Source organism: Palaemon carinicauda, chromosome 3 (assembly GCF_036898095.1).
Source record: "Palaemon carinicauda isolate YSFRI2023 chromosome 3, ASM3689809v2, whole genome shotgun sequence".
Lineage (NCBI taxonomy): Eukaryota > Metazoa > Arthropoda > Malacostraca > Decapoda > Palaemonidae > Palaemon > Palaemon carinicauda.
This window is the reverse complement of record NC_090727.1, coordinates 171,645,530-171,671,211: the sequence shown is the minus strand read 5'-3', so window position 1 is coordinate 171,671,211 and position 25,682 is coordinate 171,645,530. Positions and strand designations below refer to the sequence as shown.

The window sequence follows — 25,682 nt, the reverse complement described above, 5'->3', positions numbered from 1 at the left end:
AAATGTTGTATCCATCAGACTTTGCAGAGAACGGTTCTGTTTAAAGGCCACTGAAGTCGCTACCGCTCTGACTTCATGTGTCTTGACTTTGAGGAGCCTCTGATCCGACTCATCACACTGAGCATGAGCTTCTCGAATCAACAATCTAACGAAAAAAGACAAGGCATTCTTGGACATGGGCATCGAGGGTTTCCGAACTGCACACCACAGAGCGTCTGAGTTACCTCTCAGATTCTTAGTTCTGTCCACATAAAACCGTAGAGCTCTAACTGGACAGAGAACCCTTTCCAATTCATCACCAGCCAAATCAGAAAGGTTAGAAATCTCGAAGGATTTGGGCCATGGTCGAGAAGGGTTTTCGTTCTTGGCCAGAAACCCCAGTTGCAAAGAACAAATGGCTTTCCCATTCCGAAAACCAATGTTCTTGCTTAAAGCGTGAACTTCACTAACTCTTTTCGCAGTGGCGAGGGTAACTAGAAAAAGGGTTTTCAAGGTTAAGTCCTTAAATGAAGCCGAGTGTAAAGGCTCAAATCTGTCACTCATGAGAAATTTAAGGACAACATCCAAATTCCAGGCGATGGGAGCCGTTTGAATCTTCTTGGTCGTATCAAAAGACCTAAGTAAATCTCGTAAATCTTTATTATCAGAAAGGTCTAGGTTCCTGTGTCGAAAAACCGTCGCCAACATACTCCTGTAACCTTTAATAGTCGATGACGAGAAGTTATGCTTAGTTTTAAGGTCCAAGAAAAAATCTGCTATTTGGGAAAGCGATGTACTGGAAGAGGAAATCGCGTTAGTTCTACACCATTCCCTGAACAACTCCCACTTGGACTGATACACCTTGATGGTTGAAGACCTTCTTGCCCTTGCAATTGCCTTGGCTGCCTTCTTCGAAAATCCTCTAGCTCTAGCGAGTTTTTCGATAGTCTGAAGGCAGTCAGACGTAGAGCTCGGAGGTTTTGATGATTTCGGGCCAAGTGAGGTTGTCTGAGAAGATCGGGTCTCATGGGAAGGCTTCTCGGGACATCCACCATCCATTCCAGTACCTCTGGAAACCAGCTCCTTGACGGCCAGAACGGAGCTATCAGTGTCATTCTGGTCTCCTCGTGTGAAACGAACTTCTGAATCACTTTGTAAAGGATCTTGAACGGAGGGAAAGCATAAACCTCCATGTGTGACCAGTTCATCAGAAAAGCGTCTATGTGTAAAGCTTCGGGGTCTGGAACCGGAGAGCAGTAACACTCTAGTCGTTTGGTCTTCGCGGTGGCAAAGAGATCCACGAGAGGTCGACCCCATAACCGCCACAGACTCTTGCAGATGTCCGGGTGCAGAATCCATTCTGTGGAGAGAACCTGACCTTTCCTGCTGAGTCTGTCTGCGCTCACATTGTTGACCCCCTGGATGAACCGCGTCAAAAGAGTCACCTTCCTTTCCTCCGCCCAGATGAGGAGCAGTCTTGCAATCTCGAACAGAGGCCAAGAGTGGGTCCCGCCTTGTTTCGCAAAATAGGCCAGAGCTGTCGTGCTGTCCGAATTGACTTGGACTACCTTGCCCCTGATCTGCTTTTCGAAGCCGATGAGAGCCAGATGAATAGCTAAAAGCTCTTTTTGATTGATGTGGAGAGAGGTTTGCTCCACCGTCCAAGTCCCCGAAAGTTCCTGCTTCTCTAGAGTGGCTCCCCACCCCGAGTTGGAGGCGTCGCAACACAACACGAGGTTTGGGTTCCTCTGAAGTAAAGACAAGCCTTCTTTCAGTCTGGGCTCGTTGTTCCACCATTGAAGATGAGACTTGATGGAAGTCGAGATGGGAATGCAATCCCTGTTGAGGCTGTCCCCTTTCTTCCAATGGCGGTTGAGATGAAACTGAAGAGGACGCAAGAACAACTTCCCCAGGGTCACGAACTTCTCTAACGACGAGAGAGTCCCCAGAAGACTCATCCAATCTCTGACGGAGCAAAGATCTCTCTTCAGGAACGTTTCTACTTTTAGGAGGGCTGCTTGGATTCTCACCGACGACGGAAAAGCCCGAAAACTCCGACTGTGAATCTCCATCCCCAAATAAAGAATCTCCTGGGATGGAATGAGTTGTGATTTTTCCGAGCTCACCAGGAGACCCAGTTCTCTGGAGAGATCCAAAGTCATCTTGAGGTCCTTCAAACAACAATCGGCTGAGGAGGCTCTTATCAGCCAATCGTCCAGATACAGAGAGGCCCTGATTCCCCTCGAATGCAGCATGCTTGCCACGTTCAGCATGATCTTGGTGAACAATAGAGGAGCCGTGCAGAGTCCGAAACAAAGAGCCCTGAACTGGAAGACCTTGTTTCCGTCCATGAACCTCAGATAACGTCTGCAGCTGGGATGAATCGGAAGGTGGAAATAGGCATCCTGAAGATCTAAAGAGACCATCCAATCGTCCTTCCTCACAGCTGCCAGAACTGTTTTCTGAGTCTCCATAGTGAACGTCGAGTTTTGGACGTAACCATTGAGCACACTTACGTCCAGAACCGGTCTCCACCCCCCGGAACTCTTGGGTACTAGAAAAAGGCGGTTGTAAAACCCCGGAGACGTAACATCCTGCACTTCCTCTATTGCTTGTTTCTCTAATAAAAGAGACGTCTGTAGAAGCATGGCTTGTTTCTTGGGACCCTCTCTGTATTTGGGCGAAAGATCCACTGGATCTGTGACTAAAGGAGTATTGGTCAGGAAGGGGATCTTGTAGCCTTCCTTTAACACCTGGACGGACCAGGGGTCCGCTCCATTCCTCTCCCAAGCCTCCCAAAAGTGAGTCAACCTGGCCCCCACTGCTGTCTGAAGGAGAGAGCAGTCAGACTTTACCTCGGCCGGACTTGCCCCCTCTGCCTCTAGGTTTCCTTCCTTCTGGTTTAAAAGAGCCTCTTCCAGAGGGCTTCCCACGAAAGGACTGAGGACGAAACCCAGAAGAAGATTCCTTAGGTTTACGAGAGGGGAATGACGGAGGCAAAACTTTCCTAGTCGAATGAGTAACTAAGTCATGTGTGGCCTTCTGAGTGAGAGCAGTAGCCACCTCGCCCACCAATTCCTGAGGAAATAAAGAATTAGACAAAGGTGCGAAAAGAAGGCCTGTCTTCTGATAGGGAGACACTCCTGCGGAGAGGAAAGAGCACATCGTGGCCCTTGTCTTGAGAATTCCAGCTGTAAACAAGGCAGCAAGTTCGTTGGAGCCATCTCTCACACCTTTGTCCAAGCAGGACATCAAATGAACCAAACCACTAGTGTCCGTTTCCGTCATATCAGAGACCCTCTTACTCAAAGCCCCCAAAGCCCAGTCCAAAAAATTAAAAACTTCGAAGGCCCTGAAAAGACCTTTAAGCAAATGGTCGAACTCTGGAATGGACCACCAAATCTTCGTCTTCCTTAAGGCAAGACGACGAGAAGCATCTACCAAACTTGAAAAATCCCCTTGTGCAGAAGAAGGAAAACTCAAGCCCAACACTTCACCAGTCTCATACCACACACTAGATTTAGAGGCTAACCTAGCGGGAGGAAAGGCAAAGGCCGTCTTGCCAAAAGCTTTCTTGGAGTCCAACCAAGAACCCATTAACTTCAAGGCCCGCTTAGAGGATCGAGAAAGAACCATCTTGGTGTAAACTGGAACCTTAGTAGCTTTACCTAAGATGAATTCAGAAGGCGGAGAACGAGGGGCCACAGGGGTAAAAGAATCCGGGAAAATTCCAGTCAGAATAAGCATAAACTTGCGAAGGTCCACAGCATGCTGATAATGCTTCTCCTCCTCATTCTCAGAGACTTCCTCAATAGGATTATCCTCATCCGACTTTTCCTCTGGTTCGTCTTCTGGCAGTGCAGCAACAGCCGCAGCCTGAACCGAAGGAACAACGTCTGGATGGGACTGCCTGTCAAGGCCAACATCTGTGTCAATTTGGTGGGGAGAAGTAGAAGTAGATTGATGCGAAACACGGACATGTAGACGATCATCCTCAACCAACAACTGCTTAGACCGCTTAGAATCCGACTGTTGTTGAACAGAAGAACGCTTGAAATCAGAAGGTAATTGTTGAAGATCGCCGAGAGGTCGCGTAAAGTCCGAGGACTGTTGCTGCGAACGATCAAAGTAGTCAGGATGTCGCCGCTGTAAACCAATGTTTTGACGCGACGCGTCCAAAAGTTGTTGCCGCGGGCGATCCACTACTTCAAATTGTTGCCGCGTCTCGTCCACTTGTCGACGCCGATGCTCTTCCCCGCGACCAGAAAACGCAAACTGGTCAACCAAAACTCTCTGACGCGACTCATCAAAATCAACCTGGCGTTGAACACTGTGAATGGGAGACCGTCTAAGTGATAACTCGTCAAGGCCATATACCATCGAACGTTTGTGCGATAACTGGTCTGACATCGAACGCCCAGACACAACGCCAACACCTGGTTGATAAGAATCCATCAACGACGAGAGTTGTTCCTTCATAGACAAAAGCGCAGTCCATTTCGGATCAACAGAACTCCTAGAAGGAAGATTCGCACTAATGTCACCACGCATTTCAGGGGAAGAAAGCCAATCCGATGGAAGAGGAGGTGCATGAATAGTTACAAGGTCCGAATCGGAAGGAATCATATCCACACGAACACGGTGATCTGAACGTTTGGCCGGAGTGCAAGCGCTGGGAGAATGGAAACGTTCCGGTGAACCCCACGAACTACATCCTGGACGCACAGGCGATTCCCGACGCTGTGAATCAACATGGGAGCGTTTAAGCGGTCTCGACGCTCGCCGCCAGATCTCACTCCCCGACCCTTCATCGGAAGACGGGGATAACGTATGAACCTCACCTTTCCTACGATGAGGGTGAACGACCTGAGCTACGGCAACAGGAACGTTCGAGGGGACGTCTGCACGATTGATGATGCTTCTCGTTCCCTTAAGCCGTTCGACATTACTTCTCCCATGGGTTCGAGAGTTCGAAAGAGGTCTAAGGCTAGGTGAACGACAAGATCGTGCCGACGCACCCTCCGCAACACTAAACACATTATCAACACTTGTCACAACACCGAGAGAGTCACGATTCTTCGGTACCACATCAGACACTCGTGTCGACGCACCTTCCGCAACACTAACCACATTATCAACACTTGTCACAACACCGAGAGAGTCACGATTCTTCGGTACCACATCAGACACTGAAACACTTTCCACAGTTCCGATAGGCTCACGGTTTTTCAATACCTTTAACTCGGAAAAGATAGAATTTCTATCGGCTGCTAAGGACTCAACTTTCTCACCAAGAGACAAAATAGCAGTAAACATGTCCTTCATAGTAGGTTCCTGATCTACCACCACAGGGGAAGGAACAGGATTAGGAACAGGTAAATTAGGTAAGGTTCTATCCACAGATCGGGAAGAACTACGCCTAACTCTATCTCTCTCTAATCTCCTAACATAACGATCGAAAGTAACAAAATCATCATTAGTTAAGGAAAGACACTCATTACACCTATCATCTAATGAACAAAATTTACCCCTACATTTTACACAAATAGAATGAGGATCAATAGATCCATTAGGAAGTCGTGTACGACAACCCTCACTAACACACCTACGCTGAGCAGGGGAGGAGTCGGCCATTTTAAAAGTTAACGTGAGAGACCGACAAGCAAAAAGTAAGGGAAAAAACAATAAAGAAAATCTCAAACAAAAAGATTTCAAGATAAGAACCAAGGAAAATTAATCAACGATAGCTTAAACTCAAAAAAGAACGTTGTACATCACCAAACAACTTCCCAAGAGAGTAAAAACACGAGAGCGAACTTCTGTATGTCAGTCAGCTATGACGGCAGAGAGAAGAACTGAAGTTGGTGTGTAGTTCCACCTGTTCTACCGCTAGGGTGCGGTTGGTACACCTGGCGTATCTTCGATGGCGCGAGATTTGAATTTTCTGCCCTGGCGTCAGGGACTTCAGCTCTTTTATATAACCAGCGGGTAAGTTTTATATTTAAAAATAAAGAATGGGGTATACAGGAAGATTTTAGGTGCCACTAAAAGCACAGCTAATACTACTCTAAGAGGGGAGATAGGTGCATCTTCTATGAAAGCAAGGGTGATGGATGGGATGGGAAGCTGCAGTACTTAAATCGTACCCTGAATGGAAAGAAGGAAATAATGAAAATAATTATCCAGGATATTCAAGAAAAAGAAGATGGTGGAAACAACCTGCAAAGTATTTGGAAGAATTAAGTTTAGGCATAAGACAAATAAGAAGAATGAATAAGGCAGAAATAAAAACGGAAACCAGAAAGTGGGATAATGAAAAGTGGAAAGAAGAAATAGAAAGTAAAGTGAGCTTAGAAATATATAGAACGTGGAAGAAAGAAATTAAAGAAGAGTTAATTTATGACAATACATTTGTTTCAGTGATATTTTTAAGAGCAAGAACTAATACATTAAAACTAAATATTGTAAATAGACACAATGGGAGGAATATAAACTGTAATTTTTGTGAAAATGAAGAGGAAGATTTGATACATTTTTTTTTTTATTTTGCCAGGAATATAGAAAAGAAAGGAATGAAGTAATTGAGCTACAACAACCATACGACGAAGACCCAAAGAAAATAGTTGGGTTATTTTACCTAGTGAAATAAATATAGAAAAGAAAAAAGAAGTATTAAACATAATGTGGAAGAAAAGACAAAACAGTACAAGAAGATAAACGTTAGAGGCGCCGTTGCAAAGGCTATGCCTCACCCCAGAACCTGAATCTGAACCTGAGAGGGAAAGAAACTATCACCAAAATATGTGATGCAAAGAAACTACCAACACAAAATGAGACAATATGCAGTGATTTTATCATTTTCCTGATCTGAAGAGCAGTCACCAATACACAAAGCTATAAAACACATTGGGTTCTGAAGATGCCCATCCTTACACAAACAAAATTCAACTCCACCACATGGTTGCCTGCTTCTGCTTACAAGCTAAAGCATTTATGAATAAAAAACAGACTTGTCACAAAGTAATGTAAGAAAAGACCCAGCAGTTGAGAGAAGAACAAGAGGCCATGTCTGTGCCTATAGCAACCAAAGAACAGTATCAATTCAGTGACAGACAGGTGAGCAGAAAAAATGGCAACCAATTTGAAATCCACAAATTCTTTCTGGGGTGTGTGTGGAATGGGAGGAAAGCTTCAACAACAACTGCATGCAGTCCATCAACAGTCAAGACAAGACAATTAATTCATCTTTCATACCAGCTTTACAATATGAATCTATTTTTGATACTGTCCATACGGAGAAAACTCATACTATGGTACTAACGAAACATATGTTGATTTTGCCAAGTGCGATTCTGCTGGATACAGTATACCCCAAAACCTAATACTTCCCAACTCTCAACTTAACTGAATGGTGCGTTTATGCAATACAAGAAATGACAAACTGACAATCTCTCCTCACTGAACTTAGAAATCCATTGATGAAGATAAATCTGCCCATCTCTTCTCACTGAACTTACAATTCCTAAATGAAGTTTTCTCTAATTACACCACTCCGATTATTTCCTTCACCAGCCCAACAAAATGACATTACAACAAAGTCTCACTTTCTTATCCCTGAGCTTCAACAACTCTGATGTTGGCTATAAATCCATTTACAGTCTTTCTAACTCATTTACACAATTTAATTTTTGTCCCTTTAATCGCTATTTTCACAACACTTCATTCATTGTTCTTTAACTCCTTTCGTCACTCACTCCAACCTTACAATTATCTTAATTTTCACTTCTTTCTGCCCATCAGTAATCAAATATATCACCAAATCATTATATCCACAATCTTTTAAAATACAGTACAGAATAGGCAAAAAAAAAAAAAAAAAAAAAAAAAAAAAAAAAAAAAAAAAAAAAAAAAAATACCTTGACTACTTTTTTGGCATAAAAAAAAACCTTTTGGTAAATTTATGCAAGTTTGTTAATGTGTGTGTGTTTTACAAAAATACAGATATCTAGCACATCAACAAGATCACTTTGTTATAATATTCATATATTATACAGCACATTAATGAAAGTAATACGTACAGGGAGTATTGGTCAATAAACTCAATAAGAATTTTCTGAGGTAGACCTTAACCCTTTTTCAAGCTTGACTCTGTAGTTACTGCAGGTGATACAAGACATTTAAAAGTCAAGAACAAAACCATATTAAAAAAAAATAGTACCTTGGATCTTTTAAAACTATTTTTTTTACATTTTATTCTTAACCCTTTTACCCCCAAGGCTATTTGGAACTTTCCAACCCTTAACCCCAAGGCGTATTTCTTTTTCAAGCACGTTTTGCAACATTTTTTTTTAGATTGCGCTGATAGCCTTAATTTTCCTCAGAGAGGTCAAGTTGGTCTCATTATTTTGGAAAATGCCTGAAGTTTCTCATAAAGTTAGCAAAAACATGCAAAAATAGAAGCAAATGGCAGTTTTTTGCAAGAACGTACCGGTACGTCCATAGGGGTTAAGGGATGAGTTTTGTGAAACGTACCAGTACGTCTCTTGGGGGTAGAAGGGTTAAAATCAGACTTGTAATTTTTCATGTACAGAACAGTAATATGAAGTCAAAATCTGGATTATATTTCTAATGCACCTCTTAGAAAATGAAGTTCTACTTGTCATATCTTCTGTATGAGAAAACGTTAGAAATTTAATGGTCATATCTTCTGTATCATTCTTGAAATAAATTGAAAATTTCAAAACCTTCGGGGGTGTTTCCACTTTGGATTTATCACTTGTCCAAAGCTCCTAAATGTTAGTAAACGTCAAACTTATACTGTATTTGGTAAATTGTTACATAAGAATGTAATGCTCTAGTTATTTCAAATTCCAAAATTAGAATTTTTTTTTTCTTATTAATGATTAATTCATTACCTACAACTTGGACCTTTCACAATGTCTAAATTCCAATGGTTTTATTATGAACATAGAGCAAATGGCTGGAGATGGTACCCTCCATATGGAATAGGATTTAGTGGGTGTACAGCGGCAATTAAGTACTGTAAAGTACTACGGCCCGAGAGGGTATGCTAGAGATGGAATACTGTAGGTGGTGGGCGCACGGAGATCAAATACCAAACTTGAATTGGAATATTGTGGCTCCAGTTCATACACTGGAGATAGAGTACTATGGCTGAAGAGGGCACGATAGAGTTGGAATACGATGGCTAGGAAGGGCACGTGTGGAGGAAACAACGTGGCAGAGGAGGGCACAGATACGAAGATGGCTAGTATGGTTGGAGATCCTTCTGATGATTAAGTACCAAACTAGTTAAACATACATCATCCACTCAGCAATCTGCAATAAAAAGTCAAAATTTTCACAAATGAAATTTAGGTGAAGGATATAACTACAAATTATTAATGCAAACTGCACATCCATTCCTATGAAAAGCAAACTTTTACAGAAAACAATATCTGCATTTGCAGAAAAAATGGCAATCAGGGTAAAAAATTACAAATGAAACATGAGAAAACTAAATGAAAACATGCTTGAAAGCCTCCAACATAATATCAGCCTTCAGTCATCACCAGCTGGATTCCTATGGGGTTATAGCAAGGATAGCTCATAAAGCACTTTGTGGAAAAATATTTTACACAATGATAAATTCAACATTTAATTAATTATTGCAATTATATGGGATAATACATTTCTTAGGTAATACTGTGACCTGTCTTGATTTCTTAAATATTTATGATGCTGCTGGCAAAATGTTATACTATCCGATATTCCCAGTCAAAATAGTATGCTGGGAAAGGTGCCCAAATAATGTGTCTTAAAATTGTCCTAGTCATCATTATAATTTCATATCAGTAAAAGAATAAAACATTTTAATTACAGCAATTTGTATTTCTCCTAGCTATATAAACCTGAGTTCTTTAGGTAAGGAATGTTTTCCGCGTGAGCTGGACAGCCCACTTAATCATTTGCACATGCAGTTAAGCAACAGGTGGGAGCCAGGGCCCTTACCTGTCAAGCCTCTTCAGATATAACCTTTAGGGCTCAGGACTGAGAGGGATGATTGAGGAGGGAAGCATAATCTAAAGGACTCCGGATTGCATAGCTAGGGAAATGACACATTGTTAAAAATTTGTGATTTGTTCCTATGCAAATACAAACCACCGTCCTTTAGGTAAGGACTGACTGCTTGGTGGGTTGGAAGTCAACACTAGAACCAAACTGATAGGTTCCTTTTCATCCCTGGAAATGTTAATATACCTGGAGATGACTCCAGTCACCTCCTATCTGTCCATCATTGGGATGAATAGGCTCATAGCTTCAGCCTGTACATGAAGAATGGTCCCTGAGAATGGTTGGTATATTCTGAAGTTCTCTGGGGACCTCTACATGGAGAACTAAAAGGTCAGGTAACACTCCAATTGAGGTAATCTTGGCACTACTAGTGTTACTCTGAGGTCTTGTGACATTCTTATTTTGCTAGACCTGGCAAATCAGACTCTAAGGTCAAGTGTCCAGTAATGATAATGTTGCTCAAGGATAGCAAGTATCTAATTGCTGTCAACCCAAATTTACTCACGAATGTATCCCTATGTTCAAGAAGGCTGCTACCTCAAAGAAAGGCACACAGATGAAACAGGAACTGCTCAGCATTAGCTCCAGAGCAAACAGGGTCTTCATATTGTTTTTAACTACTTTAGTAGGATCCGACAGGTTTTCTGAAACTGCATAAAAGGACACTGGTCGGCCAGGAGCAAGCCTGAAATGTTGACATGAAGCATTCTCTAGGTTAGCTCGGGAACAGACGATTGCAGAACAAGTTGTTCCTTAGACACCCCCAGCGTTAAAAGTTGCAATATATTGGTCAATAGGCAATGGGTTTGAATGCGTTTCTACAAGCACATAAAACTTACGTTGTTGTGAAAGAGCAGATGGTAACACTTTCGATGATCTGGCAGCTTCCAGAAAGTGATCTGACTCTGAAACATGTTCTCCACTTGTTGCAAGGTGTCAAGAGTTTGTGAAGACCACGAAAGAATTAGATTATGTCGTGAGCAACTTCTAGGAAGAACAAGTCTATGAGAGTACTGTACGTTTAAAACCCACAGTGTAAAGGGGGGGGGAGGGCCTTCGTCAAGGCCATTAACTCGTCTAATGATGCTCAGGACCTTTATAAAAGAGGATCAGCAACAGAGATAGAATCTTAGGCCTCATGTCAGATGGCAACAGGAAGCGCAGGATGTCGATGAATTCCTTGGTAAACACTTGGTCACTATCCTCTGTTTAATGTTCTAAGTAAGACAAGGTATTGACGGATCAGACAAGGGAGATCTAGGCTAGAGAGGGGAAATCTAAACTTCAAAATATCCTTTAAAGCAGAATCAATCTAAGAGTGATTGATGTAGCTATACCAGGCTGCCAGACCCTCAATAATTCAACTGGCTTAACTAGCTTAGACGTGACCCCATTTAAGTGACTAAGTTTGTACCCACATAAAAACCAACACAAAGTAGGCCTACCCGTTTTTCGTGGTGTTTAGCTACTGACGTCAAAATGTTCGCATGCATGCGTGTGCCACATTTCTATTTAACTGTAAGCACTTGTTCTCCCTCTATTTGGGAGTTATTGTACAATAACGCTTTAAACCAAGGGAAAATGTATGTTTAAAACTAGAACTAAACGTAAAATAAAGGATGTAACAAGTTTGTCTCATACTTAGAATTGGAATTCATTGGAACCACCCATACACTGTAACTTTAATACATTAACAAAACAAGATACAGATTTGATACATATTGAAGACTGTCTTGTGCAAATGTTGAAATCAATTCAATATATTTGTGAATACTGAGAAAAGTACTAAATGGGTTACACCCTCTTAAAATAAACCCAATTGAAAGAACTACAAAGTGGCACTTAAAGAGGCTTACATTTGATATGTCTTGCCAACAATTTCTAAACCTTGTTGAACCAAGATGTATAACCAATTATCAAAATAAGAATGATCTCAGAACGAACCTCAAACATGTCTCAAATCGTAAATCCTCCGCCCTACGTCGTTAACGGGTTCCAAGAGACCTAATACAAGTGCGTTTTCATTCTAGTGTGACTTTTACGTTCCCTATACTGAACTCAATAAAGTACTTACAATGACACACCTAATTGAACTCCAATATGCAGATGATTGCGGTCTAGTGGCTCACTCACCAGATGACCTCCAACGCAGCCTTACCATTGTCTCATCAATTTACCGAGCCATGGGGCTCAAAGTTAACATCAACAAAACTGAAATCCTATCCCAGCAAATAATTGCAGGAGATCCCCCAGTATTTCATCTGAATGGGGAAGCCATCAAACAAGCTGATAGCTTCATCTACTTTGGAAGCATCTTCACTAAAAAACACAATATTGATGAGGAAATAGTTGCCCGGATAAATCATGCCTCCGCATCTTTCGGCCAACTCAGGTCCAGAGTCTTCCTAAATCATCACCTCAAGACAGAAACAAAAGTACCTGTGTACAGAGCTGTCTGTATGTCCACCTCGCTATATGGAGCAGAATCCTGGACGGCTTACCGTCGACATGTAAAACAACTTGAGGCATTCCATATTCGCTGTCTTCAGCGTATATTAGGGCTCACATGGCAAGACAAAGTACCTCATTCTGAAATTCTCCACTGTTCAAACCTGCTGAGTATAGAATCCACATTGGCAGAAAAACAACTCGAGTGGATCGGCCACGTCATCCGTATGCCAGAACATCGCCTTCCTCGCCAGGTCCTCTCTCAGCTCCCTGAAGCTCGGCATAATCCAGGGGGTCAGAAAAAGAGGTACAAGGACAACATCAAAGCTACGCTCAAGAAGTGCTACATACAAGCTGAGCAACTAGAAATGAACGCCTCTGACAGACCACTATGGCGCTCACTCTGTAAAGCTGGAGTCAATCAACTTGAAGACACCCGGAACCAGGCAAGACAACAGCGCAGGGAGAGAAGACAAAACCGTCGAGATCGGATACCCCCGGTCAACCCAGACCTGACTTGCCAGTTGTGTGGCAGAGTGTGTGGATCCAGAATTGGTCTTCACAGCCATGCAAGATGGCACCAACGACAACAAATCTAACTTCATCCCCATCACAGCGAAGCAGAAGTCGTCTTCAATTCGAAGGACAGCAATAACGTAACGTAACTTACAGTCAGCTAATACCTTATATACAAACAATAATCAAACAAGTACAGTACTGTACTTACATTATTAAACTTCCATGTGAAATAGTGAGCTGGGCTAACTTTCAGGCTAGACTCCCACCCACCTTTGTTGAAATCTATATTTTCCTCAGGTAAAACACACAAAAACAAAACACTTCTCAATACATTAACCATGCAAATGCATAAGGAGAGTAAAACAATCAAATTATGGTAAATATGGAAGTTTTTTATGTTATTTGTTCATCTTTACAGTCTCGCAAAGTGAAGCTCTTATGTTCATATGTTTGTTTCCAGCCTATTTAGCTACTCCCCATTGCGCTGTGTGACAATTTTTGCCAAAATGTGCTGTGGCTCTACCCACTGAACTCTGTGCTCCAATGGAAATTTGGTACCTTCTCTAAATGCATTACTCTTGGGCATCTTGGCTATTAGATTTAGGTGAATTTTTTGTACGATAATTTTTTTGTTTGACCCGCTTTATGCATGCCTGCCAAAAAAATTATATTTCTTTCTCCAGCTCTTAGCATTGTTACTTCAAATTGGCCAATCAGAATCCAGATATATCTTAATTACATCTTTTGGTTGGTCTTACTTGAAATTCATTAGACAATGCACTTCGGTGACTGATTTTCAAATAAAAAATCCTTAGTTCAGTCATAGCTACCCATTAGACTATTTGGTAATAGTTTACAACACCACGCTCTCCATTTACTCCAATATAATGTAATCATGCAGTTCTCACCTTCTTGCACAGTAATTAGGTGGTTATTTAAATTCTGGGAAAGCAACAATTAGCAAGATATGTTGAAGAGGGGAGAAGGGGTTATAAAAAGAAAATAGCTCGGTTTTCTAACTAAACGACTTGGAACTGACATCGTCAACCAAACAGAATTCGTGATGCCAGCGTACATAAACACAAGTTCGTGATACCAGCGTACATTTGATATACTGTATATTCAAAATATACTTAATTAAAACTGGATTAATTACTCAAAAGTGTCCATAAAATATGCAATTTAGAAATAGTGAAACTTTTGAGTAATCACTCAATTTTTCTATTAAGTATATTTTGAATATAGAGTACAGTATATCAAATGTACGCTGGCATCACAAACTTCTGTTTATGTACGCTGGCATCACGAATTCTGTTTGGTTGACTATGTTGACGTCAGTTCCAAGTCGTTTCGTGAGGAAACAGAGCTATTTTCTTTTTATAACCCCTTCCCCCTCTTCAACATATCTTCCTAATTATTGCTTTCCCAGAATTTAAATAACCACCTAATTACTGTGTGAAGATGTCTTTGATTTAGTTAGCAATAACTTCTTAATTAGTCTAGTATCTTACCTCTTCCTTTAGTTTAATATTAATTGAATTTCTCTCAGGAGTTTACATAAGCAAAGTTTCGTGGGTGAGGGATACGAATGCTGGTTTCTTTCTTTACTAGACATAAAAAGGGGTTTGAACAGGCACCTACAAGCAGTCAAAAACAAAAGCGTGGTTTCTACATTAACACTTAGTGATGAACTCAGACGTCTTGACACTGGCTGGAGAATTTGGTGAATCCTGGTTTAGTTAGGCCTAAACGTCATCTATAGGCCTACTGTCGTCGCTGAAGTATAAGCCTTCGTCAGGTGTTGGGAAGGCTGGCGCGAAGTTCTAGACACGCCTTGGTCACTCGGGGACGTCACGCCTCTCGGTCGCTCTGGGACGTCTCGCCAAACGCACTCACAGACACTCAGGTGCGGGCGTAGTAACTTTGTTCGTCGTCCTTCGTTCTCAGGGGTAATTGTTCCCCTGTAATTTCGCGGCTGCTTTAGTATTCTACGTAATCGCCGTCCCTCAATTTGGTATAGGCAGCCGCCATGTGTTGTCGTCAAGGAGACCCGGCAGGTTAAGTAGGTCGTTAGACCTATTATACAGAGTGACTACTAGGAAGAGGGCGAGATGCCGTCTTCTCGTTGCTTATATATGGTCGTCCTGGGCGTGTCAAGCTATCCTTAATCACGTGACTTTTTCCCGGCTTCCACGTCTCATTCGTCTATGTTCCGTTCGACATTCAAGAACGGATCCTGTCGTTTGGGGGGGGTTGTTTACGGGAAAGAACCCTGGAGTCAGCGAAATTAGTTGAAAACATCCTACCTAACTCCCGTTCACTCTCCTGTCTCTCCACAACTCTTTCTATATCTTTACAATTACTACTAACTGCATTTGTCTCCTCATTTCTTATTAATTAACAAAACCCACAAACAAAGACATCAATAACATACACAAACCTTCTGCATATGAAACTTACTCAAAAATAAGCATCTGTCTGACACCACTCGGCCAGCTACTAGGATTCTTATAGAATCCTCACATACAACAAAACAACAAACCTATTCTTTAGGTTTCCCAGTAATAACTAGTAGCAACTCATCAATCCTCTCCAATTTTCTGAAAACCAAATACTTCACCACATTATACGTTACCACAGTAATAAGTACAACCAAAAACACATTACACATAGTCAGAAATGGTGCAACATCTTTCTTGTAAAACAGAACATAATCATTATCAAGTGGCATTGCCACATTTTCTACCACTGTTAATTTGTCTAGCTGAAAATGATTAATCTTGTTCTCGTAACTCTTTGCAATGGAAGATTGATTTAACTCATAATGCAAAAACACACTTGGTACATAATAGAGATAATCATTTATCACTACTGAGCAAGAATCTGCAAATGACTTCAAGTTTCCTAACTGAAATGTTTGAGTCTTCCCATCACAAGTAACTTCTGCATTTTTAGTATTTTGTACATAAACAAAAATCTCATTACCTAAATGTAATGCCCTGTATGGCAAAGCAAAAGTTTCAAATTTACACTCTCTCATCAACTCATAATTCTCAAAGAAAATACCTTGGATACACGGAAAATTGCTCATAGGTTGTTTAATTTGCACAAAATTGCACATGGATTGACTTTCACTTATCAACACACACTGTTCTAAATCACCTTCTTCTAAAATAATCATCAACAACTTGTTCTTATCCAATGCTAGACGAACCTTCGGATGGTTCCAAATTATTGTTGCATTTCCTATCTTAACTGGGAAAGGATGTATTGTATATAGGTCAAACAAATTCATACCCTTGAAGGGGATCAATACCAACAAATACCCTTTTGTTACTTTCACAGTTGACATTGTGTAATACCAAAATATATCTTCTAGCAAAGGCTTGGAATGGCTATTTACCATACACCAATCGATAATTTCTTTCAAAGTTTTTGGAGAAATGATAGCAGGGCTGAGTATTCCCTTTTGTGCATTTATTAGTCCGTTCACAGATTCCTTGTGATCACCAATCTCGATTTCTACTTCATGAATCAACTTAAACACTTGTTCTACGTCACCTATTTTATTAGAAACATTCACGTTAACTTGGTTAATAAATTCCACCATCTTTTTTATGTTCTCTACATTCTGATTATTATTTTCTATTAGAGTACTTATAAGATTACCCTTCTGATTAGCCCATTTCTCGATTAGTTCTACACGATCAGTCAAACCTTTTACATCGTTTTCTGTAGCCACTCCAAACAAAGCACTAAATGCACTACCTACAAAAGGTAATAAAGATCTCTTGTTTCTTTGAGGCCTGACAATGGCTTCAATTTTACCCTGTAAATTTCTTAATACTTCTACAAAGGCAGAATCACTATGGGTTAGTATGCACTTCCGTAGTTCTTTATCTAACTGGTTCAAATGTTCTTCCCTTTCTAATATTGAACTGACATTAATTTTTACTACAGCAAAATCTGTTAACAGTTCACCTTTTCCATGATTTTGTACCAAGGCCCCACTTTTAATGTCTATTTCGCAAGTGATACCGACCACCAGGGGTAGGATCAGTAGGAAGTTTTTCCACCACTTCCTGTAGAAGTTGAGAGGACCATGGATTAGTTTTTACAACCTTCATATGATTCCAATGGGCATACCTTACATCTAAATTCTGTTCATGTATCAGCTTAAATTTATTATTCCTTTCCCTTTCTAACACTCTATAAGGACCTTCAAATTTGGGAGATACCTTTTCATTTGGTCCTTCCTTTACATGTACCTTTATATATACTTGTGAGCCTATCTTCAGGTCAGTCATGGAACTAGTTGTGTCATAGTATTTCTTATTTACCTGTTGGCCCTTCTCTAAAGATTGTCTGGTTTGTCTTATTATTTGAAAGGTTCTTTGCAGTTTCCAAGCTATATAGTCCTGGTAATCATATGTGTGCCTAGGAGGTTTTGCGTCATCTAACAACGAGTTTGGCAGTCTTTTCTGATAACCATAAAGCAAAAAGTGTGGGGTTTCTCCTACTGTCTCATTTACTGTGTTATTCAAAGTAAACTGAACGTCCTCTAACGCTAGGTCCCAATCTTCTGTAGTTGGACTAATGATAGTTCGCAGTACATCCAGTATCTTCTTATTGGCCCTTTCCACTGTCCCATTTGAACTCGGCTTATAAGGGGTTATCTCGCATTTCGTTATCTCAAAAAATTCACAAAGCTTTTTCATTACCTCACTGGCGAATTCGGGTGCATTGTCCGACAAAAGTACCTCCGGACACGAATGTCTTGTGAGTATTCTGGTCTTTAAAGCTTCTGCAACAGAAACTGCAGTTCTATCTCTGACTGGGACAATTTCCAAATACCGAGTCAAATAATCAATGAATACCAGCATATATTTATTTCCTCTCAAAGTTTTTGGAAAGGGTCCTATATGATCCATCTGAACTACCTCAAAAGGGTTTAAATTACTAGGATATTTTTCTAAAGGAGCTCTGACATTTACATGACCTTTATGCCTATTACAAGTTTGACATTCATTTACAAATTGCTTTGCTTCTTCGCTGCACTTAGGCCAAAAATAATTTCTATTTATTGTTCTCAGAGTCTTTTTGATTCCTGGATGTCCTGCCAACTTGTGGGTATGTGTTAGAGTTAATACTTCTTTAGTCAGGGTGTCAGGCACATATAGTCTAGAGCAAGCACTCCTATCCTTAGCCTTCTTATATAATATCCCATTTATTAATTCAAAATCTGACCTAGAGGTTTCATCTTGTAGCAAATCTCCTATTATTTTCCTGATACCTTCTTGTTTCTCTTGTTCTATTTTAACTCTCTCCAAATCTAAGTCTACGACCTGACAGCTGAAACAAAAAGTGTTAGTTGTGATAATTCTTTCAGTATCCTCTTGTGCTCTAGATAATCCATCTGCTAAAGTATTAAACTTACCTGGAATGTATCTAAATTCTGGAGCAAACTCTAGCACACTAATAAACCATCGATTAAACTTTAAGTTATTAGTGAAAGCTCTTTTCTTAAATAGGTCACAGATGGGTTTATGGTCAGTAAGTACATTTACTTTGTGTCCTAACAAAATGTGCCGAAACTTTCTCAGTGCCCAATAAATGGCTAAACATTCCTTTTCTGTGGTATTGTAATTTCGTTCGGCCGCATTCAGGACTCTACTTGCATAATATACTACCCTCATTCGGGTTTTTGCCTTCTGTAACAAAACTGCTCCAATTCCTGTATTTGAAGCATCACATGCTAAGTAAAATTGCTTGCTAAAGTCTGGATACACTAAGATAGGATCTTGGATTAATTTCTCCTTCAACTTTTGAAAAGCCTCCTCTTGCTCTGCTTTCCATTCAAACTCTACATCCTTCTTAGTTAATTCTGTCAATGGTTTAGCTATAGTAGCAAAATTTTTGACAAATGGTCTATAGTATCCTATCATCCCTAAAAATCTTCTTACACCTTTCAAATTTTGTGGAGCAGGATATTCCACAATCGCCTTTATTTTTCCTTCTTGCATGCGTAATCCATCAGCACTGATCACATGTCCTAAATATTCTAATGATTTCCTCAAGAATTGACATTTCTTAACCTTTATCTTTAATCCTGCCAGTCTTAGTCGTTCTAAAACGATTTCTATGGTTCCGAAATGGCTCTCTATATCTTTGCTAAATATAATGACATCATCTAAATAGACTGACACATTCTCTATGTCTCCTAAGATCTGTAACATTAACCTTACAAAAGTCAATGGAGCTGATGTTAACCCAAATGGCATTACCTGAAATTCTAAGTGTTCTTTATGTGTGCTGAAGGCAGTTAATGGCTTTGATTCTTCGTCTAAAGGTACTTGCCAATATCCACTTAGTAGATCTAAGGATGAGAAGATCTTTGCTCCTCCTAACTGAGCCAATACATCATTTATTACAGGCATGGGCATCCTATCAGGAACTGTGTTCGCATTCAACTTGCGATAATCAATCACTAATCTGTAACTTCCATCTTTCTTTGGAATCAACAACATGGGAGAATTATAAGGTGATTTAGAGGGTATGACCACTCCTTCTTCTTTCATTTCTTCTATCATTTTATCTACTATTGGACGTTGGCTGATAGGTAATTTATAATTAGGTATGAAAAAGGGTTTGGCTCCATCATCTAGGATTATCTTATGTCTTAACACCTCAGTCCTACCTAACCTATCACCTGTAATTGCTATGCCCTGCCTATATTTATTTAAGGTTTCTATTAACCTTTTACGGTACTCAGGAAAATCGGTGTTATCTATCTCCCTATCTATTCCTGCATCAATGTTTCCTATGGTAAAGAATGCTTCCTCCTCTAACGGAATCATTTTGTGTGTAACTTCTATTCCTGTACAAAATTCTGTACCCGCTAACAAATGGAGTCTTTTATCAGAATAATTCATGACATAAGTAGTACAGGCTAATCCCTCCATCTGAACTAATGAGTTATCCATTCTGACACATTCTGGTAATCCTTCTGGGGTCAAGATTACATCATTATTTGTGTGTAGGCGGGTTATTAAATATACTCTAGTAAGAGTATTGGGCAGTAGTACTACATCTCTAGCTAGCCTAAATCTTATTTTGTTTGCATCTGCTGTGCTGATCAGACTTATTTCCCCAGTTTGTACTTGAGTACAAAAACATGAATCTTCATCTCCTCCTTTTTGAGATTCTGTTTCTCTTAAGTGTCTTAATTCTTGTGAATTCAATGTGCCTAGCAGCAAAACTTCTTGGAATTCCCTTTTATCTATTCTCTCAGATTCTCTGTCGACATTTTTTTCCTTAGTATGTGTGCTGCCTTTACAAGAAGTAATTTCTCCCTTTCTGGGTGCAATTGCTAAATTCTCTTCTTTCTCCCTTTCTTCTGATTTTACTTTGATTTCCCTTTCTCTTTCTGTACCGGAGTGTGTTTCAACTATCGAAGCGGTCCCCTGCAAATTGGCCAAATTTGTAGTGGACTTGTCATCAACAAGTTGGAAACAGACTTCCTGATTATTTCCCTTTAGAACTAATCTTCTGTCTTGACAATCAAAAACTATGCCAAAATCTTGCATTGTTGCAAAAGAAATCAAAGCTCGAGCGGGAAATGCTACTTCTTGCAAAACCAAAAATGGCACTTTACACTTCTTCTCTAGCAATTCAATGTTTAAATCTATGGCTCCTACATTGTTAAGCTGATTGCCAGTTATCCCCTGAATTAATGTATCCTCACTCCTAATTGCAGAAATAGGTATATTCAAATAATCAGTTAAGGTATGGAGCCCTATGAGATTTACAGTACTTCCTGAATCTAACAAACTAAGACATTCTTTACCTTCTATCTTGATATTTGTCTTGGGTAATGATTGCTGTCGGAAGGATAAATATGTTGCTGGCAACGTGGATGTACCTCCGCTACCTGCAACATCCTTCCATTCTTTGGTTTCCCTATTTCCTGGACTCCTATCCTGCTCTTCTAGTCACTTTCTGTTACCTCGTTTTTCTTCGGAGTAATTAGTAGGGTTTGAGTTATCCCTTGCCTGTACCTGAGGAGTATTTTCGGAGGGTTTATTATGTTTCTTACCTTGGTACCAACATTCTTGGTCTGTGTGACCTCCTCTTTGACAATACTGGCAATACCTATTCTTTGGTCTAGCTCCCTTATGAGGATAGTTCCCTCTAGATTTATATGTTTCATTATAATTTCCTCTTCTTTCTTCATTTGACTTGCCAGGGGGCTGGTTATTTTGATAATCTTTAGGGTAATGTTTATTCCTACCGGTCTCGTTTTTCTGTATAATTTCTTGACATTCGTTCGGTGTTTTTGTGGTTTTCTGGGCAGGATCTAACTTTAGGTCTTCCAACAAGGCCGCATACATCTTACTGTAGGCCACAAGATTTAGAACTTCATCTAGATCTACCAGGTTGTTATTATCCTTACTAAACTTGGTTCCGTCTCTTACCGTGATTGTGGGCAATGACAAAAAGTCTTCCCTAACTGCTCTTACCTGATCCCTAACCTGGGTACGCCAACTGGCCCTGGATTCACCTTCACATTTATTAGTTGAGGTAAGCCTATACAAGTTCGACAACCGATCGGTCTCCTTGGCCGATCGCCACAATAGTCTGCATTCCTCCTTGAACTCGTTGAAAGTGGTAATTTTTTCAAAGGCCTTACCGTTTAAGGTAGGGTGAGCATCCCCTACGTCTACGTTGACTAACATCATTGCCTGTTTAATTTTTGCAACATCGTCAGTTATTTTAAAACTAGCGATCCTATTCTCTGTGTCCGCTAACCACTTATCTACACTGTATTTCTCTAACCTTTGTTTGTCGGGATTATCCCTACTTACATTTCCACAAAACCGTGTGGTTTGTGTGATCAGCCCAGCGGAATTCATATCGGCAATATTTGCTCTTACCGGACTCGAACTTCGGTTTCTAGTCAGATTTTGACGTCTTCCTACACTAGCACTTCGCGACCGTCTGTCTGCAGTTAATCTCAAGTCGTATTGATATTGTGTAAGTCTTTGGAAAATATTGTCCAGACTCATATCACAAAAAAAGGAAAAATTAAAACACCAAAATTTTCTTACGAGAGACAAATGCCCTAACTTCCTATTCTATAGAGAGACAGTATTTATACAAAACAAGAGAGTGAACGAAAACATGCAAACTACTCACATATCCATTGGTTCACGACTCCTTTGGTTTCCCTCTGTTTTTCTTGAGATTGTTTTGTATTTCTTCGACACATAAAAGGGGGTTTCAGCACTTTCCTGAAATAAAGCCAGTATTAGTTCAAACTTAATACAACACGGCACAGTATCCCTTAACGATGCCACCATTTGTGAAGATGTCTTTGATTTAGTTAGCAATAACTTCTTAATTAGTCTAGTATCTTACCTCTTCCTTTAGTTTAATATTAATTGAATTTCTCTCAGGAGTTTACATAAGCAAAGTTTCGTGGGTGAGGGATACGAATGCTGGTTTCTTTCTTTACTAGACATAAAAAGGGGTTTGAACAGGCACCTACAAGCAGTCAAAAACAAAAGCGTGGTTTCTACATTAACACTTAGTGATGAACTCAGACGTCTTGACACTGGCTGGAGAATTTGGTGAATCCTGGTTTAGTTAGGCCTAAACGTCATCTATAGGCCTACTGTCGTCGCTGAAGTATAAGCCTTCGTCAGGTGTTGGGAAGGCTGGCGCGAAGTTCTAGACACGCCTTGGTCACTCGGGGACGTCACGCCTCTCGGTCGCTCTGGGACGTCTCGCCAAACGCACTCACAGACACTCAGGTGCGGGCGTAGTAACTTTGTTCGTCGTCCTTCGTTCTCAGGGGTAATTGTTCCCCTGTAATTTCGCGGCTGCTTTAGTATTCTACGTAATCGCCGTCCCTCAATTTGGTATAGGCAGCCGCCATGTGTTGTCGTCAAGGAGACCCGGCAGGTTAAGTAGGTCGTTAGACCTATTATACAGAGTGACTACTAGGAAGAGGGCGAGATGCCGTCTTCTCGTTGCTTATATATGGTCGTCCTGGGCGTGTCAAGCTATCCTTAATCACGTGACTTTTTCCCGGCTTCCACGTCTCATTCGTCTATGTTCCGTTCGACATTCAAGAACGGATCCTGTCGTTTGGGGGGGGTTGTTTACGGGAAAGAACCCTGGAGTCAGCGAAATTAGTTGAAAACATCCTACCTAACTCCCGTTCACTCTCCTGTCTCTCCACAACTCTTTCTATATCTTTACAATTACTACTAACTGCATTTGTCTCCTCATTTCTTATTAATTAACAAAACCCACAAACAAAGACATCAATAACATACACAAACCTTCTGCATATGAAACTTACTCAAAAATAAGCATCTGTCTGACACCTGTGCAAGAAGGTGAGAACTGCAGGATTACATTATATTGGAGTAAATGGAGAGCGTGGTGTTGTAAACTATTACCGACTATTTTTAACTACTGTAATAATGAAGAATGTCTAAAAATTTCCACATATAATTGTGGAGTGCTTCTGTCAGAAATTAAGTATCTTTAGTGTTCCAAGCTGTGCATTTACATACAGATTGACATTACTGACAGTAACACGGCAAAGTTAGAAAACCGAAACTAGAAGAGTTTTCAGTGCATTTCCTCTGTGAGGGACAAGGGCAGTTTTGTCAGTAAGAGACATTTAGAACCTAAATGATTGCTCATTTTTACATCATTCAGATTACTCAGATTCCGGCTAGTAAGGTACGACACAATGACGGCAGGTAAGGATAACTCTCTCATGTTGGGGGGGGAGGGGTTAGGTTAGCTGGTGGTCTTGTGGTCCGTGTCTATAATTTTACCCAATAAAATAAGAGCTATGATTATGTTGCGTATTACAATATTGAACATAAATAAAGGTTAATATAAATCGTTGGTCCCTTTACTCTGTTCGAACAAGTAACTTAGGGCAGAAGCACCACCTAACAGTGTTTTATTCTGAAATATTGGGTGGAAGGGGGCTCCTATGATTGTGCTCATAAAAACCAAAACGGGTATTTTCTAATAAAAGCTGAAACTTCGTTAATGGAGGTTTCCACCAGTAGCATATGGTATTCAATATAGTGTACTTATAATGATCTTTTCAACGATACGAATTTCAATGTTCTAATTAATAATGCACCATTATATAATTAAACCCAATTAGTGGCCATGGCCCTTCAGGCTTCGAGAATCATTAGCTGCTAGGCTGAATCTCATGTAGTATCCTGGGAGTAAACAAATACAACTCTGCTTCTTTACAAACACATACTACATACATATTTTACACTTACACCAACCATATGAATATATTCCCTCATTATGGTACCTACAGCTTAGGCTTGCAGCCGGCTTAAATGATCACCTGCTACAATTTTCTTCATTACACGATGCAACACCAAGTTTTATGGGTTTGATTTACAAATATAGGAACATTGAATATATGTTAACAATACATAGAAGTTAAATCTTAAAGATATTTACCTTTGTTTGTGTTAAACAAGAAAATGAAGGGGACGATAAAACAATACCATTGCCGACGTATAGTACAGACTACAGAGTTCATGTCACGTGACTTTCTCCTGTCAAAGGGTTCCAGTAATGTTCTGACAAATCTAAACATTATTTTAACGTCTTTCTCCTTAATTTTCATAAAAGAAATATTTGATAAAATTGAAATCTTTTGCGACATTAGATTTTTTAAATAAATTCAATCAATAGAATCCGTTATATTGTCTATACTATAGATTCAACAGGTATTATGTATCGATGGAAAGAGGCGTTAACTGAAAACTCTTCCATTATGGTAACCCAAAGACTGATGGTAACCAAATCCCTTTACTTGTTTTGATTATGGCTCAGGGTTCATCACCAAAGACACTTTTTTTTGTCTTTTATTATGGGTTAAAACGAAAATATAGTCACAGAGAAAGGGAGGAAGATTTAGAGATGAGAGGGTCTGTATAATAATAATATTAAGATACAAATTACTCCTACTGGTCATAGAAAATGGTACAAAACTCTAGAGGGTGTACTCTAGTAATTTAAAGTGACGCTCTTCGTAAATACTTCTTAACAGATTTAACTTCCATTTTCGTTTCGGGAAGCTTTTCAGATCTTTGACTCGGGATCTTTGGAAGTTCAAATTGAAATATAAGATAAATATCTAAAAGTTTGCAACTTCCCGTAGACACAAGCCTTGAGTAAAAATTACATAATTTGTTTCCGGTATTTTTATATTTGTTCACTGAATTTACAACGACAGAGCTAGTCTCTCAGTCAATGAAATTAAAGGATAGTTATTCTTGACAGTAATAAGAGAATGCATAAGTGGGGAGAGAGAGAGAGAGAGAGAGAGAGAGAGAGAGAGAGAGAGAGAGAGAGAGAGAGAGAGAGAGAGAGAGAGAGAGAGAGAGAGAGAGAGAGAGAGAGTACAAAATAATACAGCAAGGTATGAATCATAACACATTTGCCTACATTTTCTGCCTACATGAAGTTAATAATTACACGACATCTAAAACTAACACGTTTCCTGTTTACTTTATTTCAATCTTATTCGTTACTATACTACACTTGCATACGCTAGGGTTTGATTTGAGTAATAAAAAAAATGCAAAAAAAGAAAAAAAAAT

At 40.0% G+C, this 25,682-nt stretch overlaps 1 protein-coding gene and 1 long non-coding RNA gene across 5 annotated transcripts in view; one reads left to right on the top strand and one right to left on the bottom strand.

The window, feature by feature from the left end:
- LOC137638048 (glutaminase kidney isoform, mitochondrial-like) overlaps nt 1–25,682 on the top strand; it is a 480,442-nt gene that overhangs the window by 370,414 nt on the left and 84,346 nt on the right. The gene's annotated exons all lie outside the window — the stretch shown is intronic.
- LOC137638046 (uncharacterized) lies at nt 8,515–24,796 on the bottom strand. Its single transcript, XR_011043849.1, has 2 exons — nt 24,535–24,796; nt 8,515–9,318 (listed from the first exon to the last, which is right to left on the bottom strand). It is a non-coding gene; the product is annotated as an uncharacterized lncRNA (long non-coding RNA).